The 25,472-nt window shown below is 46.8% G+C and overlaps 1 protein-coding gene across 2 annotated transcripts in view; it reads right to left on the bottom strand.

The window, feature by feature from the left end:
• Nucleotides 1–25,472, bottom strand: part of TTC33 (tetratricopeptide repeat domain 33) — a 578,456-nt gene that overhangs the window by 98,627 nt on the left and 454,357 nt on the right. The gene's annotated exons all lie outside the window — the stretch shown is intronic.

Below are 25,472 nucleotides of genomic sequence, written 5' to 3' on the forward strand. Positions count from 1 at the left end.
CATATCACATCACCATACCACCCTACTTTCAGCACTGGATAGATCTAAGGGGCATAGGTATCAAAACTTGGAGAGAGATAAAGTACCAGCCAATCAGCTTTATAGGCTATGTTTGAGAAATGACAGGAGCTGATTGGTTGGTACTTTATTTTTCTCCAAGGTTTGATACATATGCCCCTAATCAGCCCCCTACTGGAAAACTAAAATTAGCTCATAATACATTGTTATGTTTATTCTTGATACTTTCTTCAAATGGACAATCCTATACAACAAAAAGGCTATCGCTGGTCCTCACCTCTATGGGGGGGGGGGGATTATACTGTTTTGTGCACCGGCCGCCACTAGATGGCACCTGTCGGAGCAAGTCCTTTTGACGATCTTGTAACTGATTTTAAATAATAATATCTGACTTGCATTTCATGACAATAAGTTTTATTTTGTTATGACAGTCTTAATATTACTATTAATATTAGTTCACACCTTTGGTGTTGTGTGTTTACACTCTGTTGCCTAGCGATACACATTCCCGCCAGACACCAATGATATTTCAGCCGCATAGCTGACTTCTTCCAGGACCACTCACACAATTTATGTATGTGCGTAGGGATCTTCTGCATTGCATCACCTTGATAAAGGGCCTGAATGCGGATCAAAACATTTGTCTGTTGTTGTGTAGTGTCCATATGCAGCACATATCTCATTACACAACTGCTATGTGTCTTCTTAACATGAGCAGTAAAAGAATTAAAAATGTAAAGAAAATGACACAAGAAGAGGTACATTGTAGAGAAGCGGGGATTTATAACATCAGGCATGAAATATCTATACCTAGAAAATATTCCATTTATCTTCTCAAAGCTACTGTACCGTATATCCCTTTCAGGAGACAACTGTAAAAATGATGTACGGATAAAGACTAGAGGTACGTACAGTATGTGGTGATAATCACGCCCATTTATATTAATTTAAACATTATAGGTAACAAATTGCATTGTAGTAGGGGGTTGGGGATGGCAGACAACTTTTAAACTAAAAATCTATCTTTATATATGTTTATATTTCATTTATTGTCAAATTTATTCAGCCATATAAATACTGCTTTAGAGTGCAGAACCAATCTCCTTTTTTCGTGTTTACTAATAATTAGTGTGCTGTAATCAGTTCTGCTTTTCAACAGGTGTGCATCCACAGGCACACTCAGGTGTGCTGCAGCTAACTTATACCCCTTTCACATCGCACAAATAACCCGGTATCGACACGGCATATTGCCGTGTCGAAACAGGTCAGTGTGCGATGTGAGGCGACCCGCTTTTTAGAATTAGCGGGTCGCCTGCACGGCAGCGATGCTTTTGTACCTGAGGAGTAGCTCCCTACCAGCGCAGCTACTGGTCACTTCCTGGGTCGCAGCGGCTGCGTGTGACATCACGCAGCTTCCGCGGCCCGCACCCTGCACAGTCCGGGCACGCCTGCATTGCCCGGACTGCGCCCACAAACCGCCGCTGGCCCACCCAGCGAACACCTCTGTCAGTCAGGCAGAGGCAATCGCTGGGCAGAGATGCCGATCGCATCTCTGGCATGCGCTAGTGCACTGCGGTGCCAGCGCATGTGCAGTGCAGACCTGATTGCCCGCAGTGCAAATTAGTCCCTATATATAGTAGCTAGAATTGACAATTCATATGAGCGCCTGTATATATTATACAATTTGTTCGTCGTCTAAGAGAGGCCAACGTACAGTCATTTATACAGGGTACACTTAGTATGTGCCTGGCATTCCTGCCCACTCCTATATTTCCCCATGCATTCTACTCCTTCTCCTCCACATGGCTTCATACACACACAGTTTGGGCAGATCTCAATTCCAACCATGCTCCCCACATCATATTTGCCTCATGCACTGTTTATGCCTCTTTGTGTGTGTCACCAACTTTGCATGTGTCTCCAAACTGTGTAACAATCTCTCTGTCCCCCTCTTTAAACATATACAGTACTGAGCAAAAGTTTTAGGCAAAGTGGAAACAATGCTGCAAAGTAAGAATCACGGCAGGTACTTACCCATCATGCAACACCATCAGTGTCTGATAGGTTCCAATTTTATTCTGCAGCAGAACAACGACCCCAAACATACAGCCAATGTCATTAAGAACTATCTTCAGTGTAAAGAAGAACAAGGAGTCGATGTGATGATATGGCCCCCACAGAGCCCTGATCTCAACAGCATAGCGTCTGTGTGGAATTACATGAAGAGACAGAAGGATTTGAGCAATCCTACATCCACAGAAGATCTGTGGTTAGTTCTCAAAGATGTCTGGGACAACCTCCCTGCCGAGTTCCTTCAAAAACTGTGTGCAAGTGTACCTAGAGTAGAAGAATTGATGCTGTTTTGAAGACAAAAGGTGGTCACACCAAATATTGATTTGATTTAGATTCCTCTTCTGTTCATTCACTTTGCATTTTGTTAATTGATAAAAATGAACTATTAACACTTCTATTTTTGAAAGCATTCTTAAGTTGCAGCATTTTTTTCACACGTGCCGAAAACTTTTGCACAGTACTGTATCTCCCACTGACCCCCTCTATGGTGGCCAATCCCGGGATCGGGATCGGCGGGATCCCGGGATTTAGGTTTAGGGCCAAAAACGGCCGAGATTCAATCCCGGGATTGGAAGGTCCAATTGAGGACGCTCAGACACTGCCCGGCTTCCTCCTTCCAGCTCCCCCGGCGCAGCATGAGGTCACGCTGCGCCGTCAGCCGTGCACTGAGGGAGTGCAGGAAGAGATCCCCACCCGCCTACACGTGGTATACGGTTAGTAATGTGTGCGGGGATGTATGAATTATCGCATGCAGGGACAGAGCTGGCGGTCAAGCTCTGTCCCTGCGATGACACTCCGCAGCGTCATCGGGGTAATTTTCAGAAAAAATACCCCTATATTCTGCTGCGCATGTGCAGCCCCCAGCCGTCATCGTCGCTACCGCCGCCGCCCAGTCGACCCCCCCACTGTCGCGACTACTCCAGCGCGCCGCGGACCTGCACCCTGACAGATCAATATACTTACCAGTCCAGGGTGCCGTTCCGCACTGCTCCTAATGGGCGCTGGATCCTGTGTGCTGCAGTGACCCCCGGTGCTGCAAAGTGCGCTGATGCTTTGTAGCATCACATTACTGCACAGGGGTCACAGCGCAGCACATGGGGGACCCGATGCCCAGCTGCGCTCAGCGGAGCAGCGGACACCGGCTACCTGAACAGGTAAGTATGTTTTGGGGGGTTTTAGTAACTTTTTTTTTTTATTGTCTTTTTACACTGATCAGCTTCTGTGTCCATCGGACACACATAGCTGATCACTGGAGCCGGGTCCCGCTCAGCTTTCACTGCCAGGGGCAGAGAAAGCTGGGCAAATGCCTCCCTATCGCAGTGCTGCCCTGTGATCTCACCAGCCTGAGCTTGCGAGATTATCACAGGGCACACTGCGGTATTTTTTCAGATTTTTTTTTAGTAAATTTGGCCACATCACATTTCCCATCATAAGTATGGGGAATGCGATGTGGGTTACTAATGAAAAAGGTAATTAAAGAATTTGGAGCAGTTTTTCATGAAAACTGCTCCAAATGCCCTTTAATACATTCAGGTGAAAATAAAATAATGTGAAAAGGGTGTGAAAACACCCTTTTTCACATTATTTTAGTAAACATAATGTTAATAAATAGACCTCTAAGACTCTAGGGCTCCGTGATTCAAGAAAGTTTAGGAACCTCTGATTTTAGCACATATAATGCAAATATTTCAAGGCTGCGGAATTTTTCTTTCCAAACTATTACACCTTAATAAAGGATTTCACATATCGCTGAAATATGAAATCACATGGATTTAATAAAAATGTAAGCAATCATCTTACACAGAGTAAAAAAAAACAAAAAAAACACCTGTATTAAAATGCTGCAATGCTGATTTAGCTACGAGTCCTATTAGCTACTATTACAACCTGTAAGATACAAAGTTCCTATAATACAGGCTTTAACAGCTCCATGTGAGCATCCTGCAGCTCTTCATAATCATGGCCCTCATTCCGAGTTGTTCGCTCGCTAGCTGCCTTTAGCAGCATTGCACACGCTAGGCCGCCGCCCTCTGGGAGTGTATCTTAGCAGAATAGCGAACGAAAGATTAGTAGAACTGCTACTAAATAATTCTTTGCAGTTTCTGAGTAGCTCCAGACCTACTCACAGATTGCGATCAACTCAGTCCGTTTAGTTCCCAGTTTGACGTCACAAACACGCCCTGCGTTTGGCCAGCCACTCCCTCGTTTCTCCAGACACTCCCGCTTTTTTCTCTGACACGCCTGCGTTTTTTAGTACACTCCCGGAAAACGCTCAGTTACCTCCCAGAAACGCCCCTTTCCTGTCAATCATTTACCGATCAGCAGTGCGACTGAAAAGCGTTGCACGAACACCAGTAAAACTGCTAAGTTTTGTGTTAAATAACTTAGCGCATGCGCTCTGCGTACCATGCGCATGCGCATTTAGCATCAAATCGCAGCATAGCGAAAATAGTCAACGAGCGAACAACTCGGAATGAGGGCCCATGTGCAGGGGCAAACACAGGATTTCCAAAGGGGAGTTCCAAATGCATTCCACAATCTGCACTCTGCGGAACATTGGAGCAAGTGCAGGAGTCTCGGGGAGTCTTGATCTTTTTATACACTGGATAGTGTGATAGTGTATGATATACATTATTATTAATTAACACTATTGATGGTCTATAGTATAGATTGTATCAAACATTTTCACCTAATATAAATTATATAAATGGTCAGGAAAAGGCTAAACATCTCAAAATAAATAAATACATAAACATAATAGAACCAGAAGGAGACAGATCTGCACTTTCTAAGCACACATTCTCCCACCTCGTGGAAAGGAACCTGACTCTTCTTCTTGGCAGCTACTCTCTGTTCCAGAGCACTGATTGAGCACCACTCTGTCCTATAAACTGCATGTTGCAGCAGCTCTAGTAATCATATTATATACTATCATACTTGCCTACTCTCCCAGAAGCTGCGGGAGGCTCCTGTTTTTTTGGGTAGCCCCCTCACCCCCGGAATAGTAGGCAAGTCTCCCGAATCCTGCTCGAATCCTAGTGATGCAGGCAGGATGGAGAGATACTCTCCTGAGTTTGCGGGTCCGTGGAGTGGGGAAGGGGTTAAAATGACACGAATCGCGTCATTTTAGCCTGGCGCCCTTCCAGCGGACCCGCAAATTGCTGCGTTTTCCAAGTGTGGGGAGGGACTTGAAGATGTCACAGCCCAGCCCCGCCCCCTGAAGTCTCCTGCAGCGTCTCCTCTCCGGGTCTTCTCATGGAGAGGAGACATTAAAAGTAGGTAAGTATGATGCTATTGCTATTGTGGTCAAAATTTGCCTATGATGTAGGTAGAAAGATAAGAGATTAAATTTAACTGCATACCCTAATAGGCACATTTATTAATTTTGCAGAAAATCATCTGAAAACTGCCCCCTGTAGAGGATATCTGCATCAATTAAATATCTCCTGAACTTATTAAGAGGGTACCGCAGCAGGTGTTGGAGATATACAGTATGCTACATTCCTTCTATTTTAATTCACTACTGTAATCCACGTCAGGGCCAGATTAACAGTGGGGCGGATGGAGCTCCAGCTCCAGGCCTCCTCATAAAAATAGGCCCATCATCATGGCAGTATGATGATCACTAGCCACCAGCTGTCCACGTGGTCGGCCATAAATCATAACTATTAAGATTCTATTTCTAATTTTCTCACAAAATGATGCAATTTTTTATATTTATACATATTTAGGGAGATACTGGAGCTGACATAGTAGGGGGTGTACACGCCCACATGGCTCTGGCCACACCCACACAGCACTGATCACACCTCCCCATTTCTCACAATAGGCCCTTGAATATTTTCAGCTCCAGGCCCATGTGGCCCTTAATCAGGCCCTTGCCCACGTTGTATGTTTCTGTGGGAACTGCAAAACTGCCAAATTTAACAAGCTTTGTTCCAGATCTTTAGACGGCATTGCTGCATTAGTCATTGTAGCCTATAGGATCAATTTTCACACTTCTACAGTAAGGAATCCAAAGGATTTTTGCTAATACCAACTCATTGCTGCGGCACCAGTTCACTAGTGCCCTGCTACGTTGTGCACAGCCTCAAGGGACGGGGTACACCCACAGTGTGATGCTGCCGCTCCCCTGTGGGGCAGCCATAAAATAAGAATTTACTTACCGATAATTCTATTTCTCGGAGTCCGTAGTGGATGCTGGGGTTCCTGAAAGGACCATGGGGAATAGCGGCTCCGCAGGAGACAGGGCACAAAAAGTAAAGCTTTCCGATCAGGTGGTGTGCACTGGCTCCTCCCCCTATGACCCTCCTCCAAGCCTCAGTTAGGTACTGTGCCCGGACGAGCGTACACAATAAGGGAGGAATTTTGAATCCCGGGTAAGACTCATACCAGCCACACCAAGCACACCGTACAACTTGTGATCTAAACCCAGTTAACAGTATGATAACAGAGGAGCCTCTGAAAGATGGCTCCCTACAACAATAACCCGAATTAGTTAACAATAACTATGTACAATTATTGCAGATAATCCGCACTTGGGATGGGCGCCCAGCATCCACTACGGACTCCGAGAAATAGAATTATCGGTAAGTAAATTCTTATTTTCTCTATCGTCCTAGTGGATGCTGGGGTTCCTGAAAGGACCATGGGGATTATACCAAAGCTCCCAAACGGGCGGGAGAGTGCGGATGACTCTGCAGAACCGAATGAGAGAACTCCAGGTCCTCCTTAGCCAGAGTATCAAATTTGTAAAATTTTACAAACGTGTTCTCCCCTGACCACGTAGCTGCTCGGCAAAGTTGTAATGCCGAGACCCCTCGGGCAGCCGCCCAAGATGAGCCCACCTTCCTTGTGGAGTGGGCCCTTACAGATTTAGGCTGTGGCAGGCCTGCCACAGAATGTGCAAGTTGGATTGTGCTACAGATCCAACGAGCAATCGTCTGCTTAGACGCAGGAGCACCCATCTTGTTGGGTGCATACAATATAAACAACGAGTCAGATCTTCTGACTCCAGCTGTCCTTGCAATATATATTTTCAATGCTCTGACAACGTCCAGTAACTTGGAGTCCTCCAAGTCACTTGTAGCCGCAGGCACTACAATAGGCTGGTTCAGATGAAATGCTGACACCACCTTAGGGAGAAAATGCGGACGAGTCCGCAGTTCCGCCCTGTCCGAATGGAAAATCAGATATGGGCTTTTGTAAGATAAAGCTGCCAGTTCTGACACTCTCCTGGCCGAAGCCAGGGCTAGTAGCATGGTCACTTTCCATGTGAGATATTTCAAATCCACATTTTTTAGTGGTTCAAACCAATGAGATTTTAGAAAGTCCAAAACCACATTGAGATCCCACGGTGCCACTGGAGGCACCACAGGAGGCTGTATATGCAGCACTCCCTTAACAAAAGTCTGGACTTCAGGGACTGAAGCCAATTCTTTCTGGAAGAAAATCGACAGGGCCGAAATTTGAACCTTAATAGATCCCAATTTGAGACCCATAGACAATCCTGATTGCAGGAAATGTAGGAATCGACCCAGTTGAAATTCCTCCGTCGGAGCACTCCGATCCTCGCACCACGCAACATATTTTCGCCAAATGCGGTGATAATGTTGCACGGTTACTTCCTTCCTTGCTTTAATCAAAGTAGGAATGACTTCTTCCGGCATGCCTTTTTCCTTTAGGATCCGGCGTTCAACCGCCATGCCGTCAAATGCAGCCGCGGTAAGTCTTGAAACAGACAGGGACCCTGCTGAAGCAAGCCCCTCCTTAGAGGTAGAGGCCACGGATCTTCCGTGATCATCTCTTGAAGTTCCGGGTACCAAGTCCTTCTTGGCCAATCCGGAACCACTAGTATCGTTCTTACGCCTCTTTGCTGTATAATTCTCAATACTTTTGGTATGAGAGGCAGAGGAGGAAACACATACACCGACTGGTACACCCAAGGCGTTACCAGCGCGTCCACAGCTATTGCCTGCGGATCTCTTGACCTGGCGCAATACCTGTCCAGTTTTTTGTTGAGGCGAGACGCCATCATGTCCACCATTGGTCTTTCCCAACGGGTTACCAGCATGTGGAAGACTTCTGGATGAAGTCCCCACTCTCCCGGGTGAAGGTCGTGTCTGCTGAGGAAGTCTGCTTCCCAGTTGTCCACTCCCGGGATGAACACTGCTGACAGTGCTATTACATGATTCTCTGCCCAGCGAAGAATCCTTGCAGCTTCTGCCATTGCACTCCTGCTTCTTGTGCCGCCCTGTCTGTTCACATGGGCGACTGCCGTGATGTTGTCCGACTGGATCAACACCGGTTTTCCCTGAAGCAGAGGTTCTGCCTGGCTTAGAGCATTGTAGATTGCTCTTAGTTCCAGAATGTTTATGTGAAGAGAGGTTTCCAGGCTCGTCCACACTCCCTGGAAGTTTCTTCCTTGTGTGACTGCTCCCCAGCCTCTCAGGCTGGCGTCCGTGGTCACCAGGATCCAATCCTGTATGCCGAATCTGCGGCCCTCCAATAGATGAGCACTCTGCAACCACCACAGAAGAGATACCCTTGTCCTTGGAGACAGGGTTATCCGCTGGTGCATCTGAAGATGCGACCCTGACCATTTGTCCAACAGATCCCTCTGGAAAATTCTTGCGTGGAATCTGCCGAATGGAATTGCTTCGTAAGAAGCCACCATTTTCCCCAGGACTCTTGTGCATTGATGTACAGACACCTTTCCTGGTTTTAGGAGGTTCCTGACAAGCTCGGATAACTCCTTGGCTTTTTCCTCCGGGAGAAAAACCTTTTTCTGAACCGTGTCCAGAATCATCCCTAGGAACAGCAGACGAGTTGTCGGCATTAACTGGGATTTTGGAATATTCAGAATCCACCCGTGCTGTTTTAGCACTTCTTGAGACAGTGCTAATCCCATCTCTAGCTGTTCTCTGGACCTTGCCCTTATCAGGAGATCGTCCAAGTATGGGATAATTAATACGCCTTTTCTTCGAAGAAGAATCATCATCTCGGCCATTACCTTTGTAAAGACCCGAGGTGCCGTGGACAATCCGAACGGCAGCGTCTGAAACTGATAGTGACAGTTTTGTACGACGAACCTGAGGTACCCCTGGTGTGAGGGGTAAATTGGAACGTGGAGGTACGCATCCTTGATGTCCAAGGATACCATAAAGTCCCCTTCTTCCAGGTTCGCTATCACTGCTCTGAGTGACTCCATCTTGAACTTGAACTTCTTTATGTACAGGTTCAAGGACTTCAGATTTAGAATAGGTCTTACCGAGCCATCCGGCTTCGGTACCACAAATAGAGTGGAATAATACCCCTTTCCTTGTTGTAGAAGAGGTACCTTGACTATCACCTGCTGAGAGTACAGCTTGTGAATGGCTTCCAAGACCGTCTCCCTTTCGGAGGGGGACGTTGGTAAAGCAGACTTCAGGAAACGGCGAGGTGGATCTGTCTCTAGTTCCAACCTGTATCCCTGAGATATTATCTGCAGGATCCAGGGATCTACCTGCGAGTGAGCCCACTGCGCGCTGAAATTCTTGAGACGACCGCCCACCGCCCCCGAGTCCGCTTGAGAAGCCCCAGCGTCATGCTGAGGCTTTTGTAGAAGCGGGGGAGGGCTTCTGTTCCTGGGAAGGAGCTGCCTGTTGCTGTCTCTTCCCCCTTCCTCTGCCTCGTGGCAGATATGAATATCCCTTTGCTCTCTTGTTTTTAAAGGAACGAAAGGGCTGCGGTTGAAAAGTCGGTGTCTTTTTCTGTTGGGGAGTAACTTGAGGTAAAAAGGTGGATTTCCCGGCTGTAGCCGTGGCCACCAAATCTGATAGACCGACTCCAAATAACTCCTCCCCTTTATACGGCAAAACTTCCATATGCCGTTTTGAGTCCGCATCGCCTGACCACTGTCGCGTCCATAAACTTCTTCTGGCCGAAATGGACATAGCACTTACCCGTGATGCCAGTGTGCAGATATCCCTCTGTGCATCACGCATATAAAGAAATGCATCCTTTATTTGCTCTAAAGACAGTAAAACATTGTCCCTATCCAGGGTATCAATATTTTCAATCAGGGACTCTGACCAAGCTACTCCAGCACTGCACATCCAGGCTGTCGCTATAGCTGGTCGTAGTATAACACCTGTATGTGTGTATATACTCTTTTGGATATTTTCCATCCTCCTATCTGCTGGATCTTTAAGTGCGGCCGTCTCAGGAGAGGGTAACGCCACTTGTTTAGATAAGCGTGTGAGCGCCTTGTCCACCCTAGGAGGTGTTTCCCAGCGCGCCCTAACCTCTGGCGGGAAAGGGTATAAAGCCAATAACTTCTTTGAAATTAGCATCTTTTTATCGGGGGCAACCCACGCTTCATCACACACCTCATTTAGTTCTTCTGACTCAGGAAAAACTATAGGTAGTTTTTTCACACCCCACATAATACCCTGTTTAGTGGTACCTGTAGTATCAGCTAAATGTAACGCCTCCTTCATTGCCAAAATCATATAACGTGTGGCCCTACTGGAAAATACGGTTGATTCGTCACCGTCGCCACTGGAATCAGTGCCTGTGTCTGGGTCTGTGTCGACCGACTGAGGCAAAGGGCGTTTTACAGCCCCTGACGGTGTTTGAGGCGCCTGGACAGGCACTAATTGATTGTCCGGCCGTCTCATGTCGTCAAACGACTGCTTTAGCGTGTTGACACTATCCCGTAATTCCATAAATAAAGGCATCCATTCTGGTGTCGACCCCCTAGGAGGTGACATCCCCATATTTGGCAATTGCTCCGCCTCCACACCAATATCGTCCTCATACATGTCGACACACACGTACCGACACACAGCAGACACACAGGGAATGCTCTTAACGAAGACAGGACCCCACTAGCCCTTTGGGGAGACAGAGGGAGAGTTTGCCAGCACACACCAAAGCGCTATATATGACAGGGATAGCCTTATAATAAGTGCTCCCTGTATAGCTGCTTTTATAATATAATTTTTGCCACTATTTTGCCCCCCCTCTCTTGTTTTACCCTGTTTCTGTAGTGCAGTGCAGGGGAGAGACCTGGGAGCCGTCCTGACCAGCGGAGCTGTGTAAGGAAAATGGCGCTGTGTGCTGAGGAGATAGGCCCCGCCCCTTTTCCGGCGGGCTCGTCTCCCGCTCTTTAGTGGATTCTGGCAGGGGTTAAATATCTCCATATAGCCCCCGGAGGCTATATGTGAGGTATTTTTTTAGCCAAATAGGTTTTCATTTGCCTCCCAGGGCGCTCCCCTCCCAGCGCCCTGCACCCTCAGTGACTGCCGTGTGAAGTGTGCTGAGAGGAAAATGGCGCACAGCTGCAGTGCTGTGCGCTACCTTTAGAAGACTGAGGAGTCTTCTGCCGCCGATTCTGGACCTCTTCTTGTTTCAGCATCTGCAAGGGGGCCGGCGGCGAGGCTCAGGTGACCATCCAGGCTGTACCTGTGATCGTCCCTCTGGAGCTGATGTCCAGTAGCCAAGAAGCCAATCCATCCTGCACGCAGGTGAGTTCACTTCTTCTCCCCTAAGTCCCTCGTTGCAGTGATCCTGTTGCCAGCAGGACTCACTGTAAAATAAAAAACCTAAGCTAAACTTTTCTAAGCAGCTCTTTAGGAGAGCCACCTAGATTGCACCCTTCTCGGCCGGGCACAAAAATCTAACTGAGGCTTGGAGGAGGGTCATAGGGGGAGGAGCCAGTGCACACCACCTGATCGGAAAGCTTTACTTTTTGTGCCCTGTCTCCTGCGGAGCCGCTATTCCCCATGGTCCTTTCAGGAACCCCAGCATCCACTAGGACGATAGAGAAATTGGGAAGTACTGTATATTATGGGATGTTTCAGTAGTCGCAGAGTATTCACTGGACAAAAATGAATCTAATTCATAGATGATAAAATCCTTCACTAGACACATGCCCTATCTCAGCCTGCTCCAAACGCTTTCTATGGCTGTGTAGAAGTATCTTTGATATTTCATTACAAATTGTGTGGTTTTCTGCTGCAAAACTGACCTAAAAATGGACGTTCTAAAAAACAAATATCACACACCCCATAAGGGTGGAGAAAGTTTTCCCTACAGTATGTTAGGTGTGGTTTTTATCCCACATTCATGTGTTTTGAGTGGAAATCACACAATAGTGTTCTCTTGCCCATTTTATGGAATTAAGTAAGTGGTTTTTAATTACTATATTTATTTATTGGTTCAAGCTTGCGGCTTTTGTCTAAATGCATAAAAAGATGCATTTAAAAATATTTAAAAACATGTTTGAATGTAATTTAAACACTTGTCTAAGAAGTGATGAATTATCCAGAATATTACTCTAGAATACATCTTGCTACATTGGTGTATATTATAGCCTGGGCTCAACATTCATCTAATACTGAAAGATATTGCATGGAGTGTGACCGCCATTTACACCTGCTGTCCTACCTGTGTGACAAACCAGAAGAAAGCCTTCACAAGTTTATCCCATTGCTTCCAGTCAAGGAATAATGCTAACCATAGTGCCACTACGCTGGCGAATTCCACCTCAAATAACTTTCATCGACCATGACACATGGATTTTGAGTTTGTACCATGCTTTGTTACAAACCAGATTCCAGTTTTCTAGCCTCTTAAAAGTCTTGCAATCCCCATTTTCCTGGGTGTCTCAGTATGTAAAATTTTTACCAACACAAAAGGTGGGTGATATAGTGATGTATAGCTCCCAACTGCCCCGCTTTGAGAAAGACAGTACCTTTGTTCAGGGACTGTTCCACGATCCCACACGCAGAGTCCCAAGGGGGAGGAATTAGGGGAGCACACAGCGCTGCTCTATATAACAAAATGGCGGCTGAACAGATGTTGTGTGCATGCACAGTACGTGGAGGGTTCTGCAAGGCCATGCCCTCCTTCAGCATGTGCAGGGTCCTGAGTTTACGATCACAGATGTTGGGAGTTGTGGTGAATGTGCAACCCTTCACTCCCAGGCAGGGCCAGGCCAAGACTATTTTTTTAGTAAGCAAATAAAAGTTTTGCCGCCCTTTGATGGGATAAACTTCTTACAGGGACAGTGCGCACCACAAAAAGGGGTGTGGTCAGATAATCTGCAGTGCCAGATACACAAATGACCCTCCCAGATACACATATTCCCCTCCCAGATACACATATGCCCCCCAGCACCAGATACACATATGCCCCCCCAGCGCCAGATACACATATGCCCCCAGTCCCAGCAATGCTGCTCACCGCCGCCCACTGGGCTCCACTGTTGCTGATCTGCTGAAAGGGTCCGGTGTCTGGCGACAGGGAAGGTGCCGGTTCGTGAGCCAATCAGGAGCAGGTGCAATGTCTGACTCCTGTAACCCTGCATCCTCCTCAGTGTGGCGCCGCGTAACCACTCCTGCAGATTTCATGCTTTATTTGAATTGTGATAGGTAACCTACTTTATCTCACCCCTACATGAGTCCCATTCCTACAGATTTCATGCTTTATTTGAATTGTGATAGGTAACCTACTTCTTTGTTTATAGTTAGTTATTCCTAGCCACTAGTAGTAGTAGTAGGAAATCACTGTGTACTAGTGGGGGATGTACTGGTGTGTTGTTAATCACACCTATAGCTCACCTTTTGTTGTGGGTGGGGTCTCAGAGGGTGGGTTCTGTTAGTAAGCAGGGCTGTCTCTATGTGCTCATTATGGTGGCCAATCCCGGGATTGGGATCGGCGGGATCCCAAGATTTAGGCCCAAAAATGTCCGGGATTCAATCCTGGGATTGGAAGCTCCAATCCCGGGGATTGAGGGATCAGCGTTGAGCGTCCACAGGACGCTCAACCGCTGCCCGGCTTCCTCCTTCCGGGTCCCCAGCGCAGCGTGAGAGGTCACGCTGCGCTGTCAGCTGCTGGTGGGAGCCGCCAGCAGCGTTCACAGGATGTTTCCCTCCCCCCGCCCCCGGTATATGGTGAGTTATATGTGCGGGGCGAGGGGGCGGCTACCTAGGTAAAAGCCAATCCCAAGTATCTCGGGAATCCCGGGATCGGCCATTTTTCAATCCAGATACCCGGGATTGAAGAAATGGCCCGGGATTGGCTTCCCTAGTGCTCATTTATATTTAAGCAGTACATGGTTGGCTGCATAGCCTCTGGCTGCATAGTATCTGAGCTGTAAAGTATGTTAGTGTTAAGTATGAAGTGACGGCCTTGTAGATAATCGGAGATGAACTAGAGAGGAACAGAAGGACAGCAGACTATCTTCCCCACCTGCAAACTACAGTAAACTAATAGAATACCACCAACGCCGGCAGCCTGCAAAGCCTGGACACTGACCTCCCTGTCTGATTAAGTAACAGCCATACTGCTCTCACATATTGCTCTCTGTACCTCATACTCTCTACAACCACTGTATAACATTCTCAGCCTTTCTGTTCCTTCCATTATTCACCAGCAAACTGATTTTCACTGTCTCTGCTTTTACTACATCCCCATTCTCATTGTTCTTTCTATTTTACACCCACACCATTCTATATTATTCCTCTGAACAACACTACTGTACTGGAATTAGCATCCTTCTCTCCCCAAACTGCACCTTTCGTGTCATCCCGCCTGAGCCCTCCCTCACCTTCTCCACCTTTGAGGTCCACGCTATCCGCCTCATCTACCCCATTCACCTCCATGTGGCAGTGATCTACCGCCCCCCTGGCCGCTGTTCACCTTTCCTTGACAACTTTGCTGCCTGGCTTCCCCACTTTCTCTCCTCCGACCTCCCCTCTATCATCCTCGGTGACTTTAACATCCCTATTGACATCACTAATGCTGCTTCCACTAATCTTCTCGCCCTTTCCACCTCCTTTGGACTTTCTCAATGGTCCTCCGCCCCTACTCGCAATCTCGGTCACTTCCTTGACCTTGTCTTTATCCACCGATGTGATCTCTATGATGTCTCTATCTCTTCCTTCCCTCTCTCTGACCACCATTTGCTTTCTTTCACCCTCTCATCTTCCCCTCTCCACTCCACGCCCAGACCTACCATCACCAGACGCAATCTCGGGTCTCTCAACCCCGCTATCCTGTCCTCCCTCGAGACCTTCCTCTCTCCTCTTTCCACTATGACTTGTCCCAACCAGGCAGCCACCTTCTATAACTCTTCCCTTACTGCTGCTCTCGACTCTGTGGCCCCCCTCTCCTCTGTCCCCCTCTGCCGCTCCAAACCCCAACCCTGGCACACCAAACTTACACAATTCCTACAAAAATGTTCACGCTTTGCAGAACGCTCCTTTAGGAGATCCCACTCTCTGGCAGACTTCCTCCATTTCAAGTTTATCCTCTCCTCCTATAGCTCTGCTCTTTCTCTCGCCAAGCAATCCTTTTTCCAAGCACTCATCTCTTCTCAGTCCTCTAGTCCACGCCGACTCTTTGAAACTTTCAACACTCTCCTTCGCCCCCCTCCTCCTTCCCTCCCCTCCTCCCTCACTGCCACTGACTTTGCCTCCTTCTTCATCTCCAAAATTGAGGATATTCAAAATTACATCTCCTCCCATCACCCCTCTGCTGCTCCCCGGCCCCCACCATCCCTCCCCTCCATCCATCCCACCCTGTCCTGCTTCCGTCCCACCTCAGACAAGGAAGTCCACTCCCTCATCCTATCCCCCCCCCAAAACCTGCCCCTTGGACCCCCTCCCCTCCCGTCTTCTCCGCTCCCTCCCCCCCACTGCCTGCTCCCACCTTGCTCACCTCTTTAACCTATCTCTCTCTACTGGCATCTTTCCCTCACCATTCAAACATGCTCTGGTGTCCCCTATTCTCAAAAAAACCAACTTTGACCCTTCATCACTCACTAGCTACCGCCCCATCTCTCTTCTCCCCTTCGCCTCCAAACTACTTGAACGACTGGTCTACAGCCGCCTCACAAGCTACCTCTCTGACCACTCCATCCTTGACCCACTACAATCTGGCTTTCGCCCCCTCCACTCCACCGAGACTGCCCTGGTGAAAGTCACCAATGACCTGCTTTCGGCCAAATCCAGGGGCCACTTCTCTTTGCTTATCCTTCTGGACCTCTCTGCTGCCTTTGACACCGTGGGTCACCCACTCCTCCTCTGCACACTCCAAAATGTTGGCCTCTCTAGCACCGTCCTTGACTGGTTTACCTCATACCTCACTAACCGCTCCTTCTCTGTGTCTGCCTCTGGAACCACCTCACACCCTTCAATCCTTCCTGTTGGTGTCCCTCAGGGTTCTGTCCTAGGTCCCCTTCTGTTCTCCCTGTACACCTCTTCCCTGGGTGTGCTCATTAACTCCTTTGGCCTTCAATACCACCTCTATGCTGATGACACACAACTCTACCTCTCCTCTCCTGATCTGTCCTCTCTCAGTTCTCCAGCTGCCTCTCTGCCATCTCATCCTGGATGTCTGAGCGCTCTCTGAACAACATGGACAAAACTGAACTCATTATCTTTCCCCCAGCCAGAGCAACACCCCCTACAAATATCTCTATCACTGTTGACAACATTATCATCTCCCCCGTTCCCAAACTCCGCTGCCTGGGCGTCACTCCTGACTCCTCCCTCTCCTTTGCACCCTACATCCAAGCTCTGGCGCAATCTTGTCGGTTCCAGCTACGCAACATTGCACGCATCAGGCCATTTCTATCCCAGAGTGCAACTAAACTTATCATCCACTCACTGGTCATCTCACGACTTGACTACTGCAATGTTCTCCTCACTGGCCTCACTTGCTCCCACCTCGCACCCCTCCAATCTGTCCTCAACTCCGCAGCTAGGCTCATCTTCCTCTCCCGCCGCTCCACTTCTGCCACTCCCCTTCGACAAAATCTACACTGGCTCCCATTCCCCTACAGAATCCTCTTCAAACTCCTCACCCTCACATACAAGGCCATCTCTAATTCCACTGCTCCCTACATCTCCAACCTCCTCTCCCTTCATACCCCCTCCCGCCCACTACGGTCGGCTGATGACCGTCGCCTCTTCTCTGCCTTGGTCACTGCTTACCATGCACGAGTTCAGGATTTTGCCCGTGCTGCACCTCTTCAGTGGAACGCGCTTCCCCCGCTCCATTAGACTCTCCCCGACCTTGCAAAGCTTCAAACGGGCACTGAAAACCCACCTATTTATCAAAGCGTACCCCTCCAATGCACAACCTAGTCCTTAGCCTGCTCCTCAATCCCCCTGCCCAACGCCTTGAACATCTCTGCTTTGCTTGCATACTGCCATCAGGCTTCCTCCTGCTTGCTTGCACCTCATGTCATCTGTCTGTCACCCCTCCCCACTAGATTGTTAACTCTTCAGAGCAGGGCCCTCTTTCCTATTGTTGTCTAAGCCCTCTTCTCAACACATTTCAGTCAGCGACCATCTGTACCTGCTTTTTCGCCTACTGGTAAAGGCTCCTCTCTATCTATGGCCGCCAGCCCCAAGTAGTACAATGATTACTCCCTTGCTACTTACATCTAAGCTGTATTATGTTTTGAGAACTGTGGTGCTCTTTGTTACCTGTACTCCATTTTTGTTATTTAATTACTGTTATGCTAAGTTTTGTCTCCCTGTACTGTCCTTTGTACGGCGCTGCGTAACACTTGTGGCGCCCTAGAAATAAAATGTAATAATAATAATAAAAATAATAACCAGGGCCGGTGCAAAGTGCAAGGCCTCTCTTAGGCAAAGCTTCAGGCTAGCACCCCCTAACCTGCAAAACCCCCACTACCTCCCTGAGGGGAGATGCAGGTGGCCACTAGGTGGGCTGGGGTGAATTGCATCATTATACATATACAGAGAAAAGGGACAACACTCGAGGACTTTTAAAGTGATAAAGTATATTGCAAAACAAAATCAGAAAATTTAGTGACTGTTCACAATATTCTTTCACTTTACAAGTCCTTGAGTGCCGTCTATTCTTTATATACTGTATAATACTGTATATGGGGTCTGGTGGGGGTATTTAATTGGGGTTGGGTACGGGATGCTGACAGTCACAATACTGACAGCGGCATCCCAACCACCATAAAACCGACATTTTGAATGAAATTAATTAACCTTACCCTAGCCCTTCCCTCCCACAAGCCTAACCATATGCCTCCCCGGCATACTAACATTCAGGATGCCAGCTGACGGGATTCTGGCATCGGCAGGTGTCGGGATTCTGGCAACAGTATTCCAGCAATCCGTCAGCCAGGCTGCCAACTATATCCCTTTAATTGTATGTGTATACATACATATATACGCACAGACAAGCTCCTTAATGTTTTCCATACCCCATCTGTAAGTTCATTACTGACCCGCATACAAAGACATCCTTCAATTTTTGCTAGGCGAATTCAGTGGTGCCCTCCAGTGGCCGGCGCCCCTAGGCAGCCACCTAAAGCTGCCTAATGGTAGAGCCGGCCCTGCGCGTACCCCGAATATGCGTTGGGCCAGCTCTCAGGCTACAGCATTTGTGCTTTGGTCTTTGCAAACACTTTGTGAACACATAAATTAGTGCATGACAGCCGAGTGATTTTATGTACTATTTTCTGTAGATCACATACAGATTGCACAAATATGCTATACAATTCTGTGCACACATTATTACAACAAAATGCCTATAACTATACAACCTTAGTTTCCAACTACACATTACTCAGGATATTTTGTACAGAGAAACCTGAAATGTGCATCTGCTGTATTCATATCACATGAATTAGCACAGACAACACCAGCTATTAGTGCAATACATCTCCCTCGAGATCAGTATGGGAATCCAGACTTCTATAAAGCTTTCTCTATTAAGAGATTATTGCTTCCTCTTTGGAACTACAGAAGCCGCAAAAGGAGAAGCTCAGACCAGTGCTGGCTCCATGGTGAAATGCTCCAATATTTGAGAGAGAGAGAGAGAGAGAGAGCGCGCGAGGGGGGGAGGGAGAGAGAGAGAGAGGGGGAGAGGGAGAGAGAGAGAGAGGGGGAGAGGGAGGGAGAGAGAGGGGGAAAGAGTTAAATTATTAAAAGATGAACAATGTATATTGACTGCTAAATCTGTAGATGTAACTACTAGTTCATAAAGTTATTAACTATATCAGAGCATTTATTCCTAGTACTCAGCACAGTATGACCTTATACAGGACCGCAACTGGGAGGGGGGGCGTGTGGTGTCACCACATGCCCCGGGTGCCAGATTTGATGATCTGCTTGACAATCAGTGCAGTACCGTAAGGATTTTATATTGATTGATTGTAACGTCTGCCACAGTCTGAATGAATCAAGGGCTGAACAAAGCACATGAGCCTGAAGGAGCAGTGGGTTGCTGTGTGCGGGCACCCACTCCTGGATCCTGACTGCCGAAGCGGGTGACCCAGGCCTAACCATTAACTCATCATCCTAACTGTAACCTTCTGACCCTCAGCACTGGTTCCAGCTATAGCACACGGCACTGATACCGAACTCAGGGACAGGGCCTGCCTATCGTGCGTAACCCTGTTACATACATACATACATATACATACATACATACATACATACATACATATATACATACATATATATATATATATATATTAGTGATGAGCGGGTTCGTATACTCGGGATCCGAACCCGCCCGAACTTCACTTTTTTTTTCATGGGTCCGAGCAATTCGGATCCTACCGCCTTGCTCGGTTAACCCGAGCGCCCGAACGTCATCATCCTGCGGTCGGATTCTCGCGAGATTCGTATTCTATATAAGGAGCAGCGCGTCGCCACCATTTTTCACTCGTGTATTGGAGATGATCGTGAGAGGACGTGGCTGGCATCCTCTCAGTTTCTATGTTCAGCGTGCTGCAAATATCTGTGCTCAGTGTGCTGCAAGTGCAAATATCTACGTTCTCTGCCTGAAAAACGCTCCATATCTGTGCTCAGTGTGCTGCAAATATCTGTGCTCAGTGTGCTAATTGCTTTATTGTGGGGACTGGGGACCAGCAGTATTATATAGTAGGAGGACAGTGCAGAGTTTTGCTGACCAGTGACCACCAGTATTATACGTTCTCTGCCTGAAAAACGCTCCATATCTGTGCTGCATTGTAGTATATAGTAGGAGGACAGTGCAGAATTTTGCTGACCACCAGTATAACTATATATATAGCAGTACGGTACAGTAGTCCACTGCTCTACCTACCTCTGTGTCGTCAAGTATACTATCCATCCATACCTGTGGTGCATTTCAGTTTTGCACAGTTTGCTGACCACCAGTATATAATATATAGCAGTACGGTACAGAAGGCCACTGCTCTACCTACCTCTGTGTCGTCAAGTATACTATCCATCCATACCTGTGGTGCATTTCAGTTTTGCACAGTTTGCTGACCACCAGTATATAATATATAGCAGTACGGTACAGTAGGCCACTGCTCTACCTACCTCTGTGTCGTCAAGTATGCTATCCAGAAAATGTGGAGAAGATAATGTTCATCAAAATGAATTATAATCAATTCCTCCGTGGAGACATTCACCAGCAATTGCCTCCTGAAAGTACACAGGGACCTGAGATGGTGGATTCCAGTGGGGACGAATTAATAATCTGTGAGGAGAGGGATATACACAGTGAAAGGGGTGAGGAATCGGAGGAAGAGGAGGAGGTGGACATCTTGCCTCTGTAGAGCCAGTTTGTGCAAGGAGAGATTGATTGCTTCTTTTTTTGGTGGGGGCCCAAACCAACCAGTAATTTCAGTCACAGTCGTGTAGCAGACCCTGTCGCTGAAATGATGGGTTTGTTAAAGTGTGTATGTCCTGTTTATACAACATAAGGGTGGGTGGGAGGGCCCAAGGACAATTCCATCTTGCACCTCTTTTTTCTTTCATTTTTCTTTGCATCATGTGCTGTTTGGGGACTATTTTTGGAAGGGCCATCCTGTCTGACACTGCAGTGCCACTCCTAGATGGGCCAGGTGTTTGTGTCGGCCACTTGGGTCCCTTAGCTTAGTCACACAGCTACCTCATTGCGCCTCTTTTTTCCTTGCATCATGTGCTGTTTGGGGACTATTTTTTTTAAGTGCCATCCTGTCTGACACTGCAGTGCCACTCCTAGATGGGCCAGGTGTTTGTGTCGGCAACTTGTGTCGCTTAGCTTAGTCACACAGCTACCTCATTGCGCCTATTTTTTTCTTTGCATCATGTGCTGTTTGGGGACTATTTTTTTGAAGTGCCATCCTGTCTGACACTGCAGTTCCACTCCTAGATGGGCCAGGTGTTTGTGTCGGCCACTTGTGTCGCTTAGCTTAGTCACACAGCTACCTCATTGCGCCTCTTTTTTTCTTTGCATCATGTGCTGTTTGGGGACTATTTTTTTGAAGTGCCATCCTGTCTGACACTGCAGTGCCACTCCTAGATGGGCCAGGTGTTTGTGTCGGCCACTTGTGTCGCTTAGCTTAGTCACACAGCTACCTCATTGCGCCTCTTTTTTTCTTTGCATCATGTGCTGTTTGGGGACTATTTTTTTGAAGTGCCATCCTGTCTGACACTGCAGTGCCACTCCTAGATGGGCCAGGTGTTTGTGTTTGACAATCAGTGCAGTACCGTAAGGATTTTATATTGATTGATTGTAACGTCTGCCACAGTCTGAATGAATCAAGGGCTGAACAAAGCACATGAGCCTGAAGGAGCAGTGGGTTGCTGTGTGCGGGCACCCACTCCTGGATCCTGACTGCCGAAGCGGGTGACCCAGGCCTAACCATTAACTCATCATCCTAACTGTAACCTTCTGACCCTCAGCACTGGTTCCAGCTATAGCACACGGCACTGATACCGAACTCAGGGACAGGGCCTGCCTATCGTGCGTAACCCTGTTACATACATACATACATATACATACATACATACATACATACATATATACATACATATATATATATATATATATATATTAGTGATGAGCGGGTTCGTATACTCGGGATCCGAACCCGCCCGAACTTCACTTTTTTTTTCATGGGTCCGAGCAATTCGGATCCTACCGCCTTGCTCGGCTAACCCGAGCGCCCGAACGTCATCATCCTGCGGTCGGATTCTCGCGAGATTCGTATTCTATATAAGGAGCAGCGCGTCGCCACCATTTTTCACTCGTGTATTGGAGATGATCGTGAGAGGACGTGGCTGGCATCCTCTCAGTTTCTATGTTCAGCGTGCTGCAAATATCTGTGCTCAGTGTGCTGCAAGTGCAAATATCTACGTTCTCTGCCTGAAAAACGCTCCATATCTGTGCTCAGTGTGCTGCAAATATCTGTGCTCAGTGTGCTAATTGCTTTATTGTGGGGACTGGGGACCAGCAGTATTATATAGTAGGAGGACAGTGCAGAGTTTTGCTGACCAGTGACCACCAGTATTATACGTTCTCTGCCTGAAAAACGCTCCATATCTGTGCTGCATTGTAGTATATAGTAGGAGGACAGTGCAGAATTTTGCTGACCACCAGTATAACTATATATATAGCAGTACGGTACAGTAGTCCACTGCTCTACCTACCTCTGTGTCGTCAAGTATACTATCCATCCATACCTGTGGTGCATTTCAGTTTTGCACAGTTTGCTGACCACCAGTATATAATATATAGCAGTACGGTACAGAAGGCCACTGCTCTACCTACCTCTGTGTCGTCAAGTATACTATCCATCCATACCTGTGGTGCATTTCAGTTTTGCACAGTTTGCTGACCACCAGTATATAATATATAGCAGTACGGTACAGTAGGCCACTGCTCTACCTACCTCTGTGTCGTCAAGTATACTATCCAGAAAATGTGGAGAAGATAATGTTCATCAAAATGAATTATAATCAATTCCTCCGTGGAGACATTCACCAGCAATTGCCTCCTGAAAGTACACAGGGACCTGAGATGGTGGATTCCAGTGGGGACGAATTAATAATCTGTGAGGAGAGGGATATACACAGTGAAAGGGGTGAGGAATCGGAGGAAGAGGAGGAGGTGGACATCTTGCCTCTGTAGAGCCAGTTTGTGCAAGGAGAGATTGATTGCTTCTTTTTTTGGTGGGGGCCCAAACCAACCAGTAATTTCAGTCACAGTCGTGTAGCAGACCCTGTCGCTGAAATGATGGGTTTGTTAAAGTGTGTATGTCCTGTTTATACAACATAAGGGTGGGTGGGAGGGCCCAAGGACAATTCCATCTTGCACCTCTTTTTTCTTTCATTTTTCTTTGCATCATGTGCTGTTTGGGGACTATTTTTGGAAGGGCCATCCTGTCTGACACTGCAGTGCCACTCCTAGATGGGCCAGGTGTTTGTGTCGGCCACTTGGGTCCCTTAGCTTAGTCACACAGCTACCTCATTGCGCCTCTTTTTTCCTTGCATCATGTGCTGTTTGGGGACTATTTTTTTTAAGTGCCATCCTGTCTGACACTGCAGTGCCACTCCTAGATGGGCCAGGTGTTTGTGTCGGCAACTTGTGTCGCTTAGCTTAGTCACACAGCTACCTCATTGCGCCTATTTTTTTCTTTGCATCATGTGCTGTTTGGGGACTATTTTTTTGAAGTGCCATCCTGTCTGACACTGCAGTTCCACTCCTAGATGGGCCAGGTGTTTGTGTCGGCCACTTGTGTCGCTTAGCTTAGTCACACAGCTACCTCATTGCGCCTCTTTTTTTCTTTGCATCATGTGCTGTTTGGGGACTATTTTTTTGAAGTGCCATCCTGTCTGACACTGCAGTGCCACTCCTAGATGGGCCAGGTGTTTGTGTCGGCCACTTGTGTCGCTTAGCTTAGTCACACAGCTACCTCATTGCGCCTCTTTTTTTCTTTGCATCATGTGCTGTTTGGGGACTATTTTTTTGAAGTGCCATCCTGTCTGACACTGCAGTGCCACTCCTAGATGGGCCAGGTGTTTGTGTCGGCCACTTGGGTCGCTTAGCTTAGTCACACAGCTACCTCATTGCGCCTCTTTTTTTCTCTGCATCATGTGCTGTTTGGGGACTATTTTTTTGAAGTGCCATCCTGTCTGACACTGCAGTGCCACTCCTAGATGGGCCAGGTGTTTGTGTCGGCCACTTGGGTCGCTTAGCTTAGTCATCCAGCGACCTCGGTGCAAATTTTAGGACTAAAAATAATATTGTGAGGTGTGAGGTGTTCAGAATAGACTGAAAATGAGTGGAAATTATGGTTATTGAGGTTAATAATACTATGGGATCAAAATGACCCCCAAATTCTATGATTTAAGCTGTTTTTGAGGTTTTTTTGTAAAAAAACACCCGAATCCAAAACACACCCGAATCCGACAAAAATTTTTCAGGGAGGTTTAAATATATTTTTTTGATATAATTATAACTATATAAGAGAGCGCAAGGTGCTGAATTGATAAATACAATTTATTAAAATGTTTAAAAAATATTAAATACAATCAATAAACAAGAAATTAACTGATTAAGGAGCATAAGATCGACTGACCATCCTAGTAATTAATAGGAATGTCCCATTTTTTTGTGAAGCATGGAGTATCCAATTAGTATTAGTGGAACTAATACAGAGTATTAATGAAGAGACGTCTCACTTCAAGCTCTGTTTAGAATACAAAGTCCACCGTGGATTAAAATGTCTCCTTAGAAGTTAAACTGGAAACGGTATGTACTATAAATGAATTTAGATGCCACCCTTGATGAGATTGATATCTCCAAGCCAACGTACTGCTTCACTTTTCAACCCCCACACATAACACTGGAAGCTCACCACAGAAAAGATGAACAGAAGCCGTGTCCTGTAGCAGTCAGGAGGCCAGATAATGCGGGAGGTTTAAATATATATATATATATATATATATATATATATATTTAGAAATAGAAAGAAATTATTGCGCCACTTGTGTTCATCAACGTTTACGTATCCTGAATGTGAAATGTACCAAACAAATGGATCTGACACTCCCTAAGAATTTAAAAGGGCGTCTGCTTACCCCCAGACAGGGATGGCGGTTCCCTGGAGCATAAAATTAAATACACAAATGGGGGGAGGGGGTTTAGCGACCAATGGTGTCTAAAAACTCACACTAAAGGTAAATGAGTAAAATATAAAATACAGTTTATTTACGTACAAATTTAAAACAACAAATCTTTTTCTAAAAAATGGGATAAAAAGTATACACACATAATATATAATACCAGTTAAAATGAATAAATGATAAAAAATTCCTTAACTTGGTATGCAGTCACTGCCAGGTTGCCCAACGCGTTTCGTCATTCAGACTTCATCAAGGGGTGTTGGCAGAGTGGGACCAGGCTTCTATTTATACCAGTACTAATCTAGTGTCAATTATGACATCACTTCCTGTTGTTACCACATGGTGTTGTATGACAGACTAGAACCTACTAGTTTATATCAATGAATAACATGATTGGGTAGTATATGAATATATCAAGTTCACTATATGCATGAAAAACGAGTTTGGAGCATG

Source organism: Pseudophryne corroboree, chromosome 1, assembly GCF_028390025.1.
Source record: "Pseudophryne corroboree isolate aPseCor3 chromosome 1, aPseCor3.hap2, whole genome shotgun sequence".
Classification (NCBI taxonomy): Eukaryota; Metazoa; Chordata; class Amphibia; order Anura; family Myobatrachidae; genus Pseudophryne; species Pseudophryne corroboree.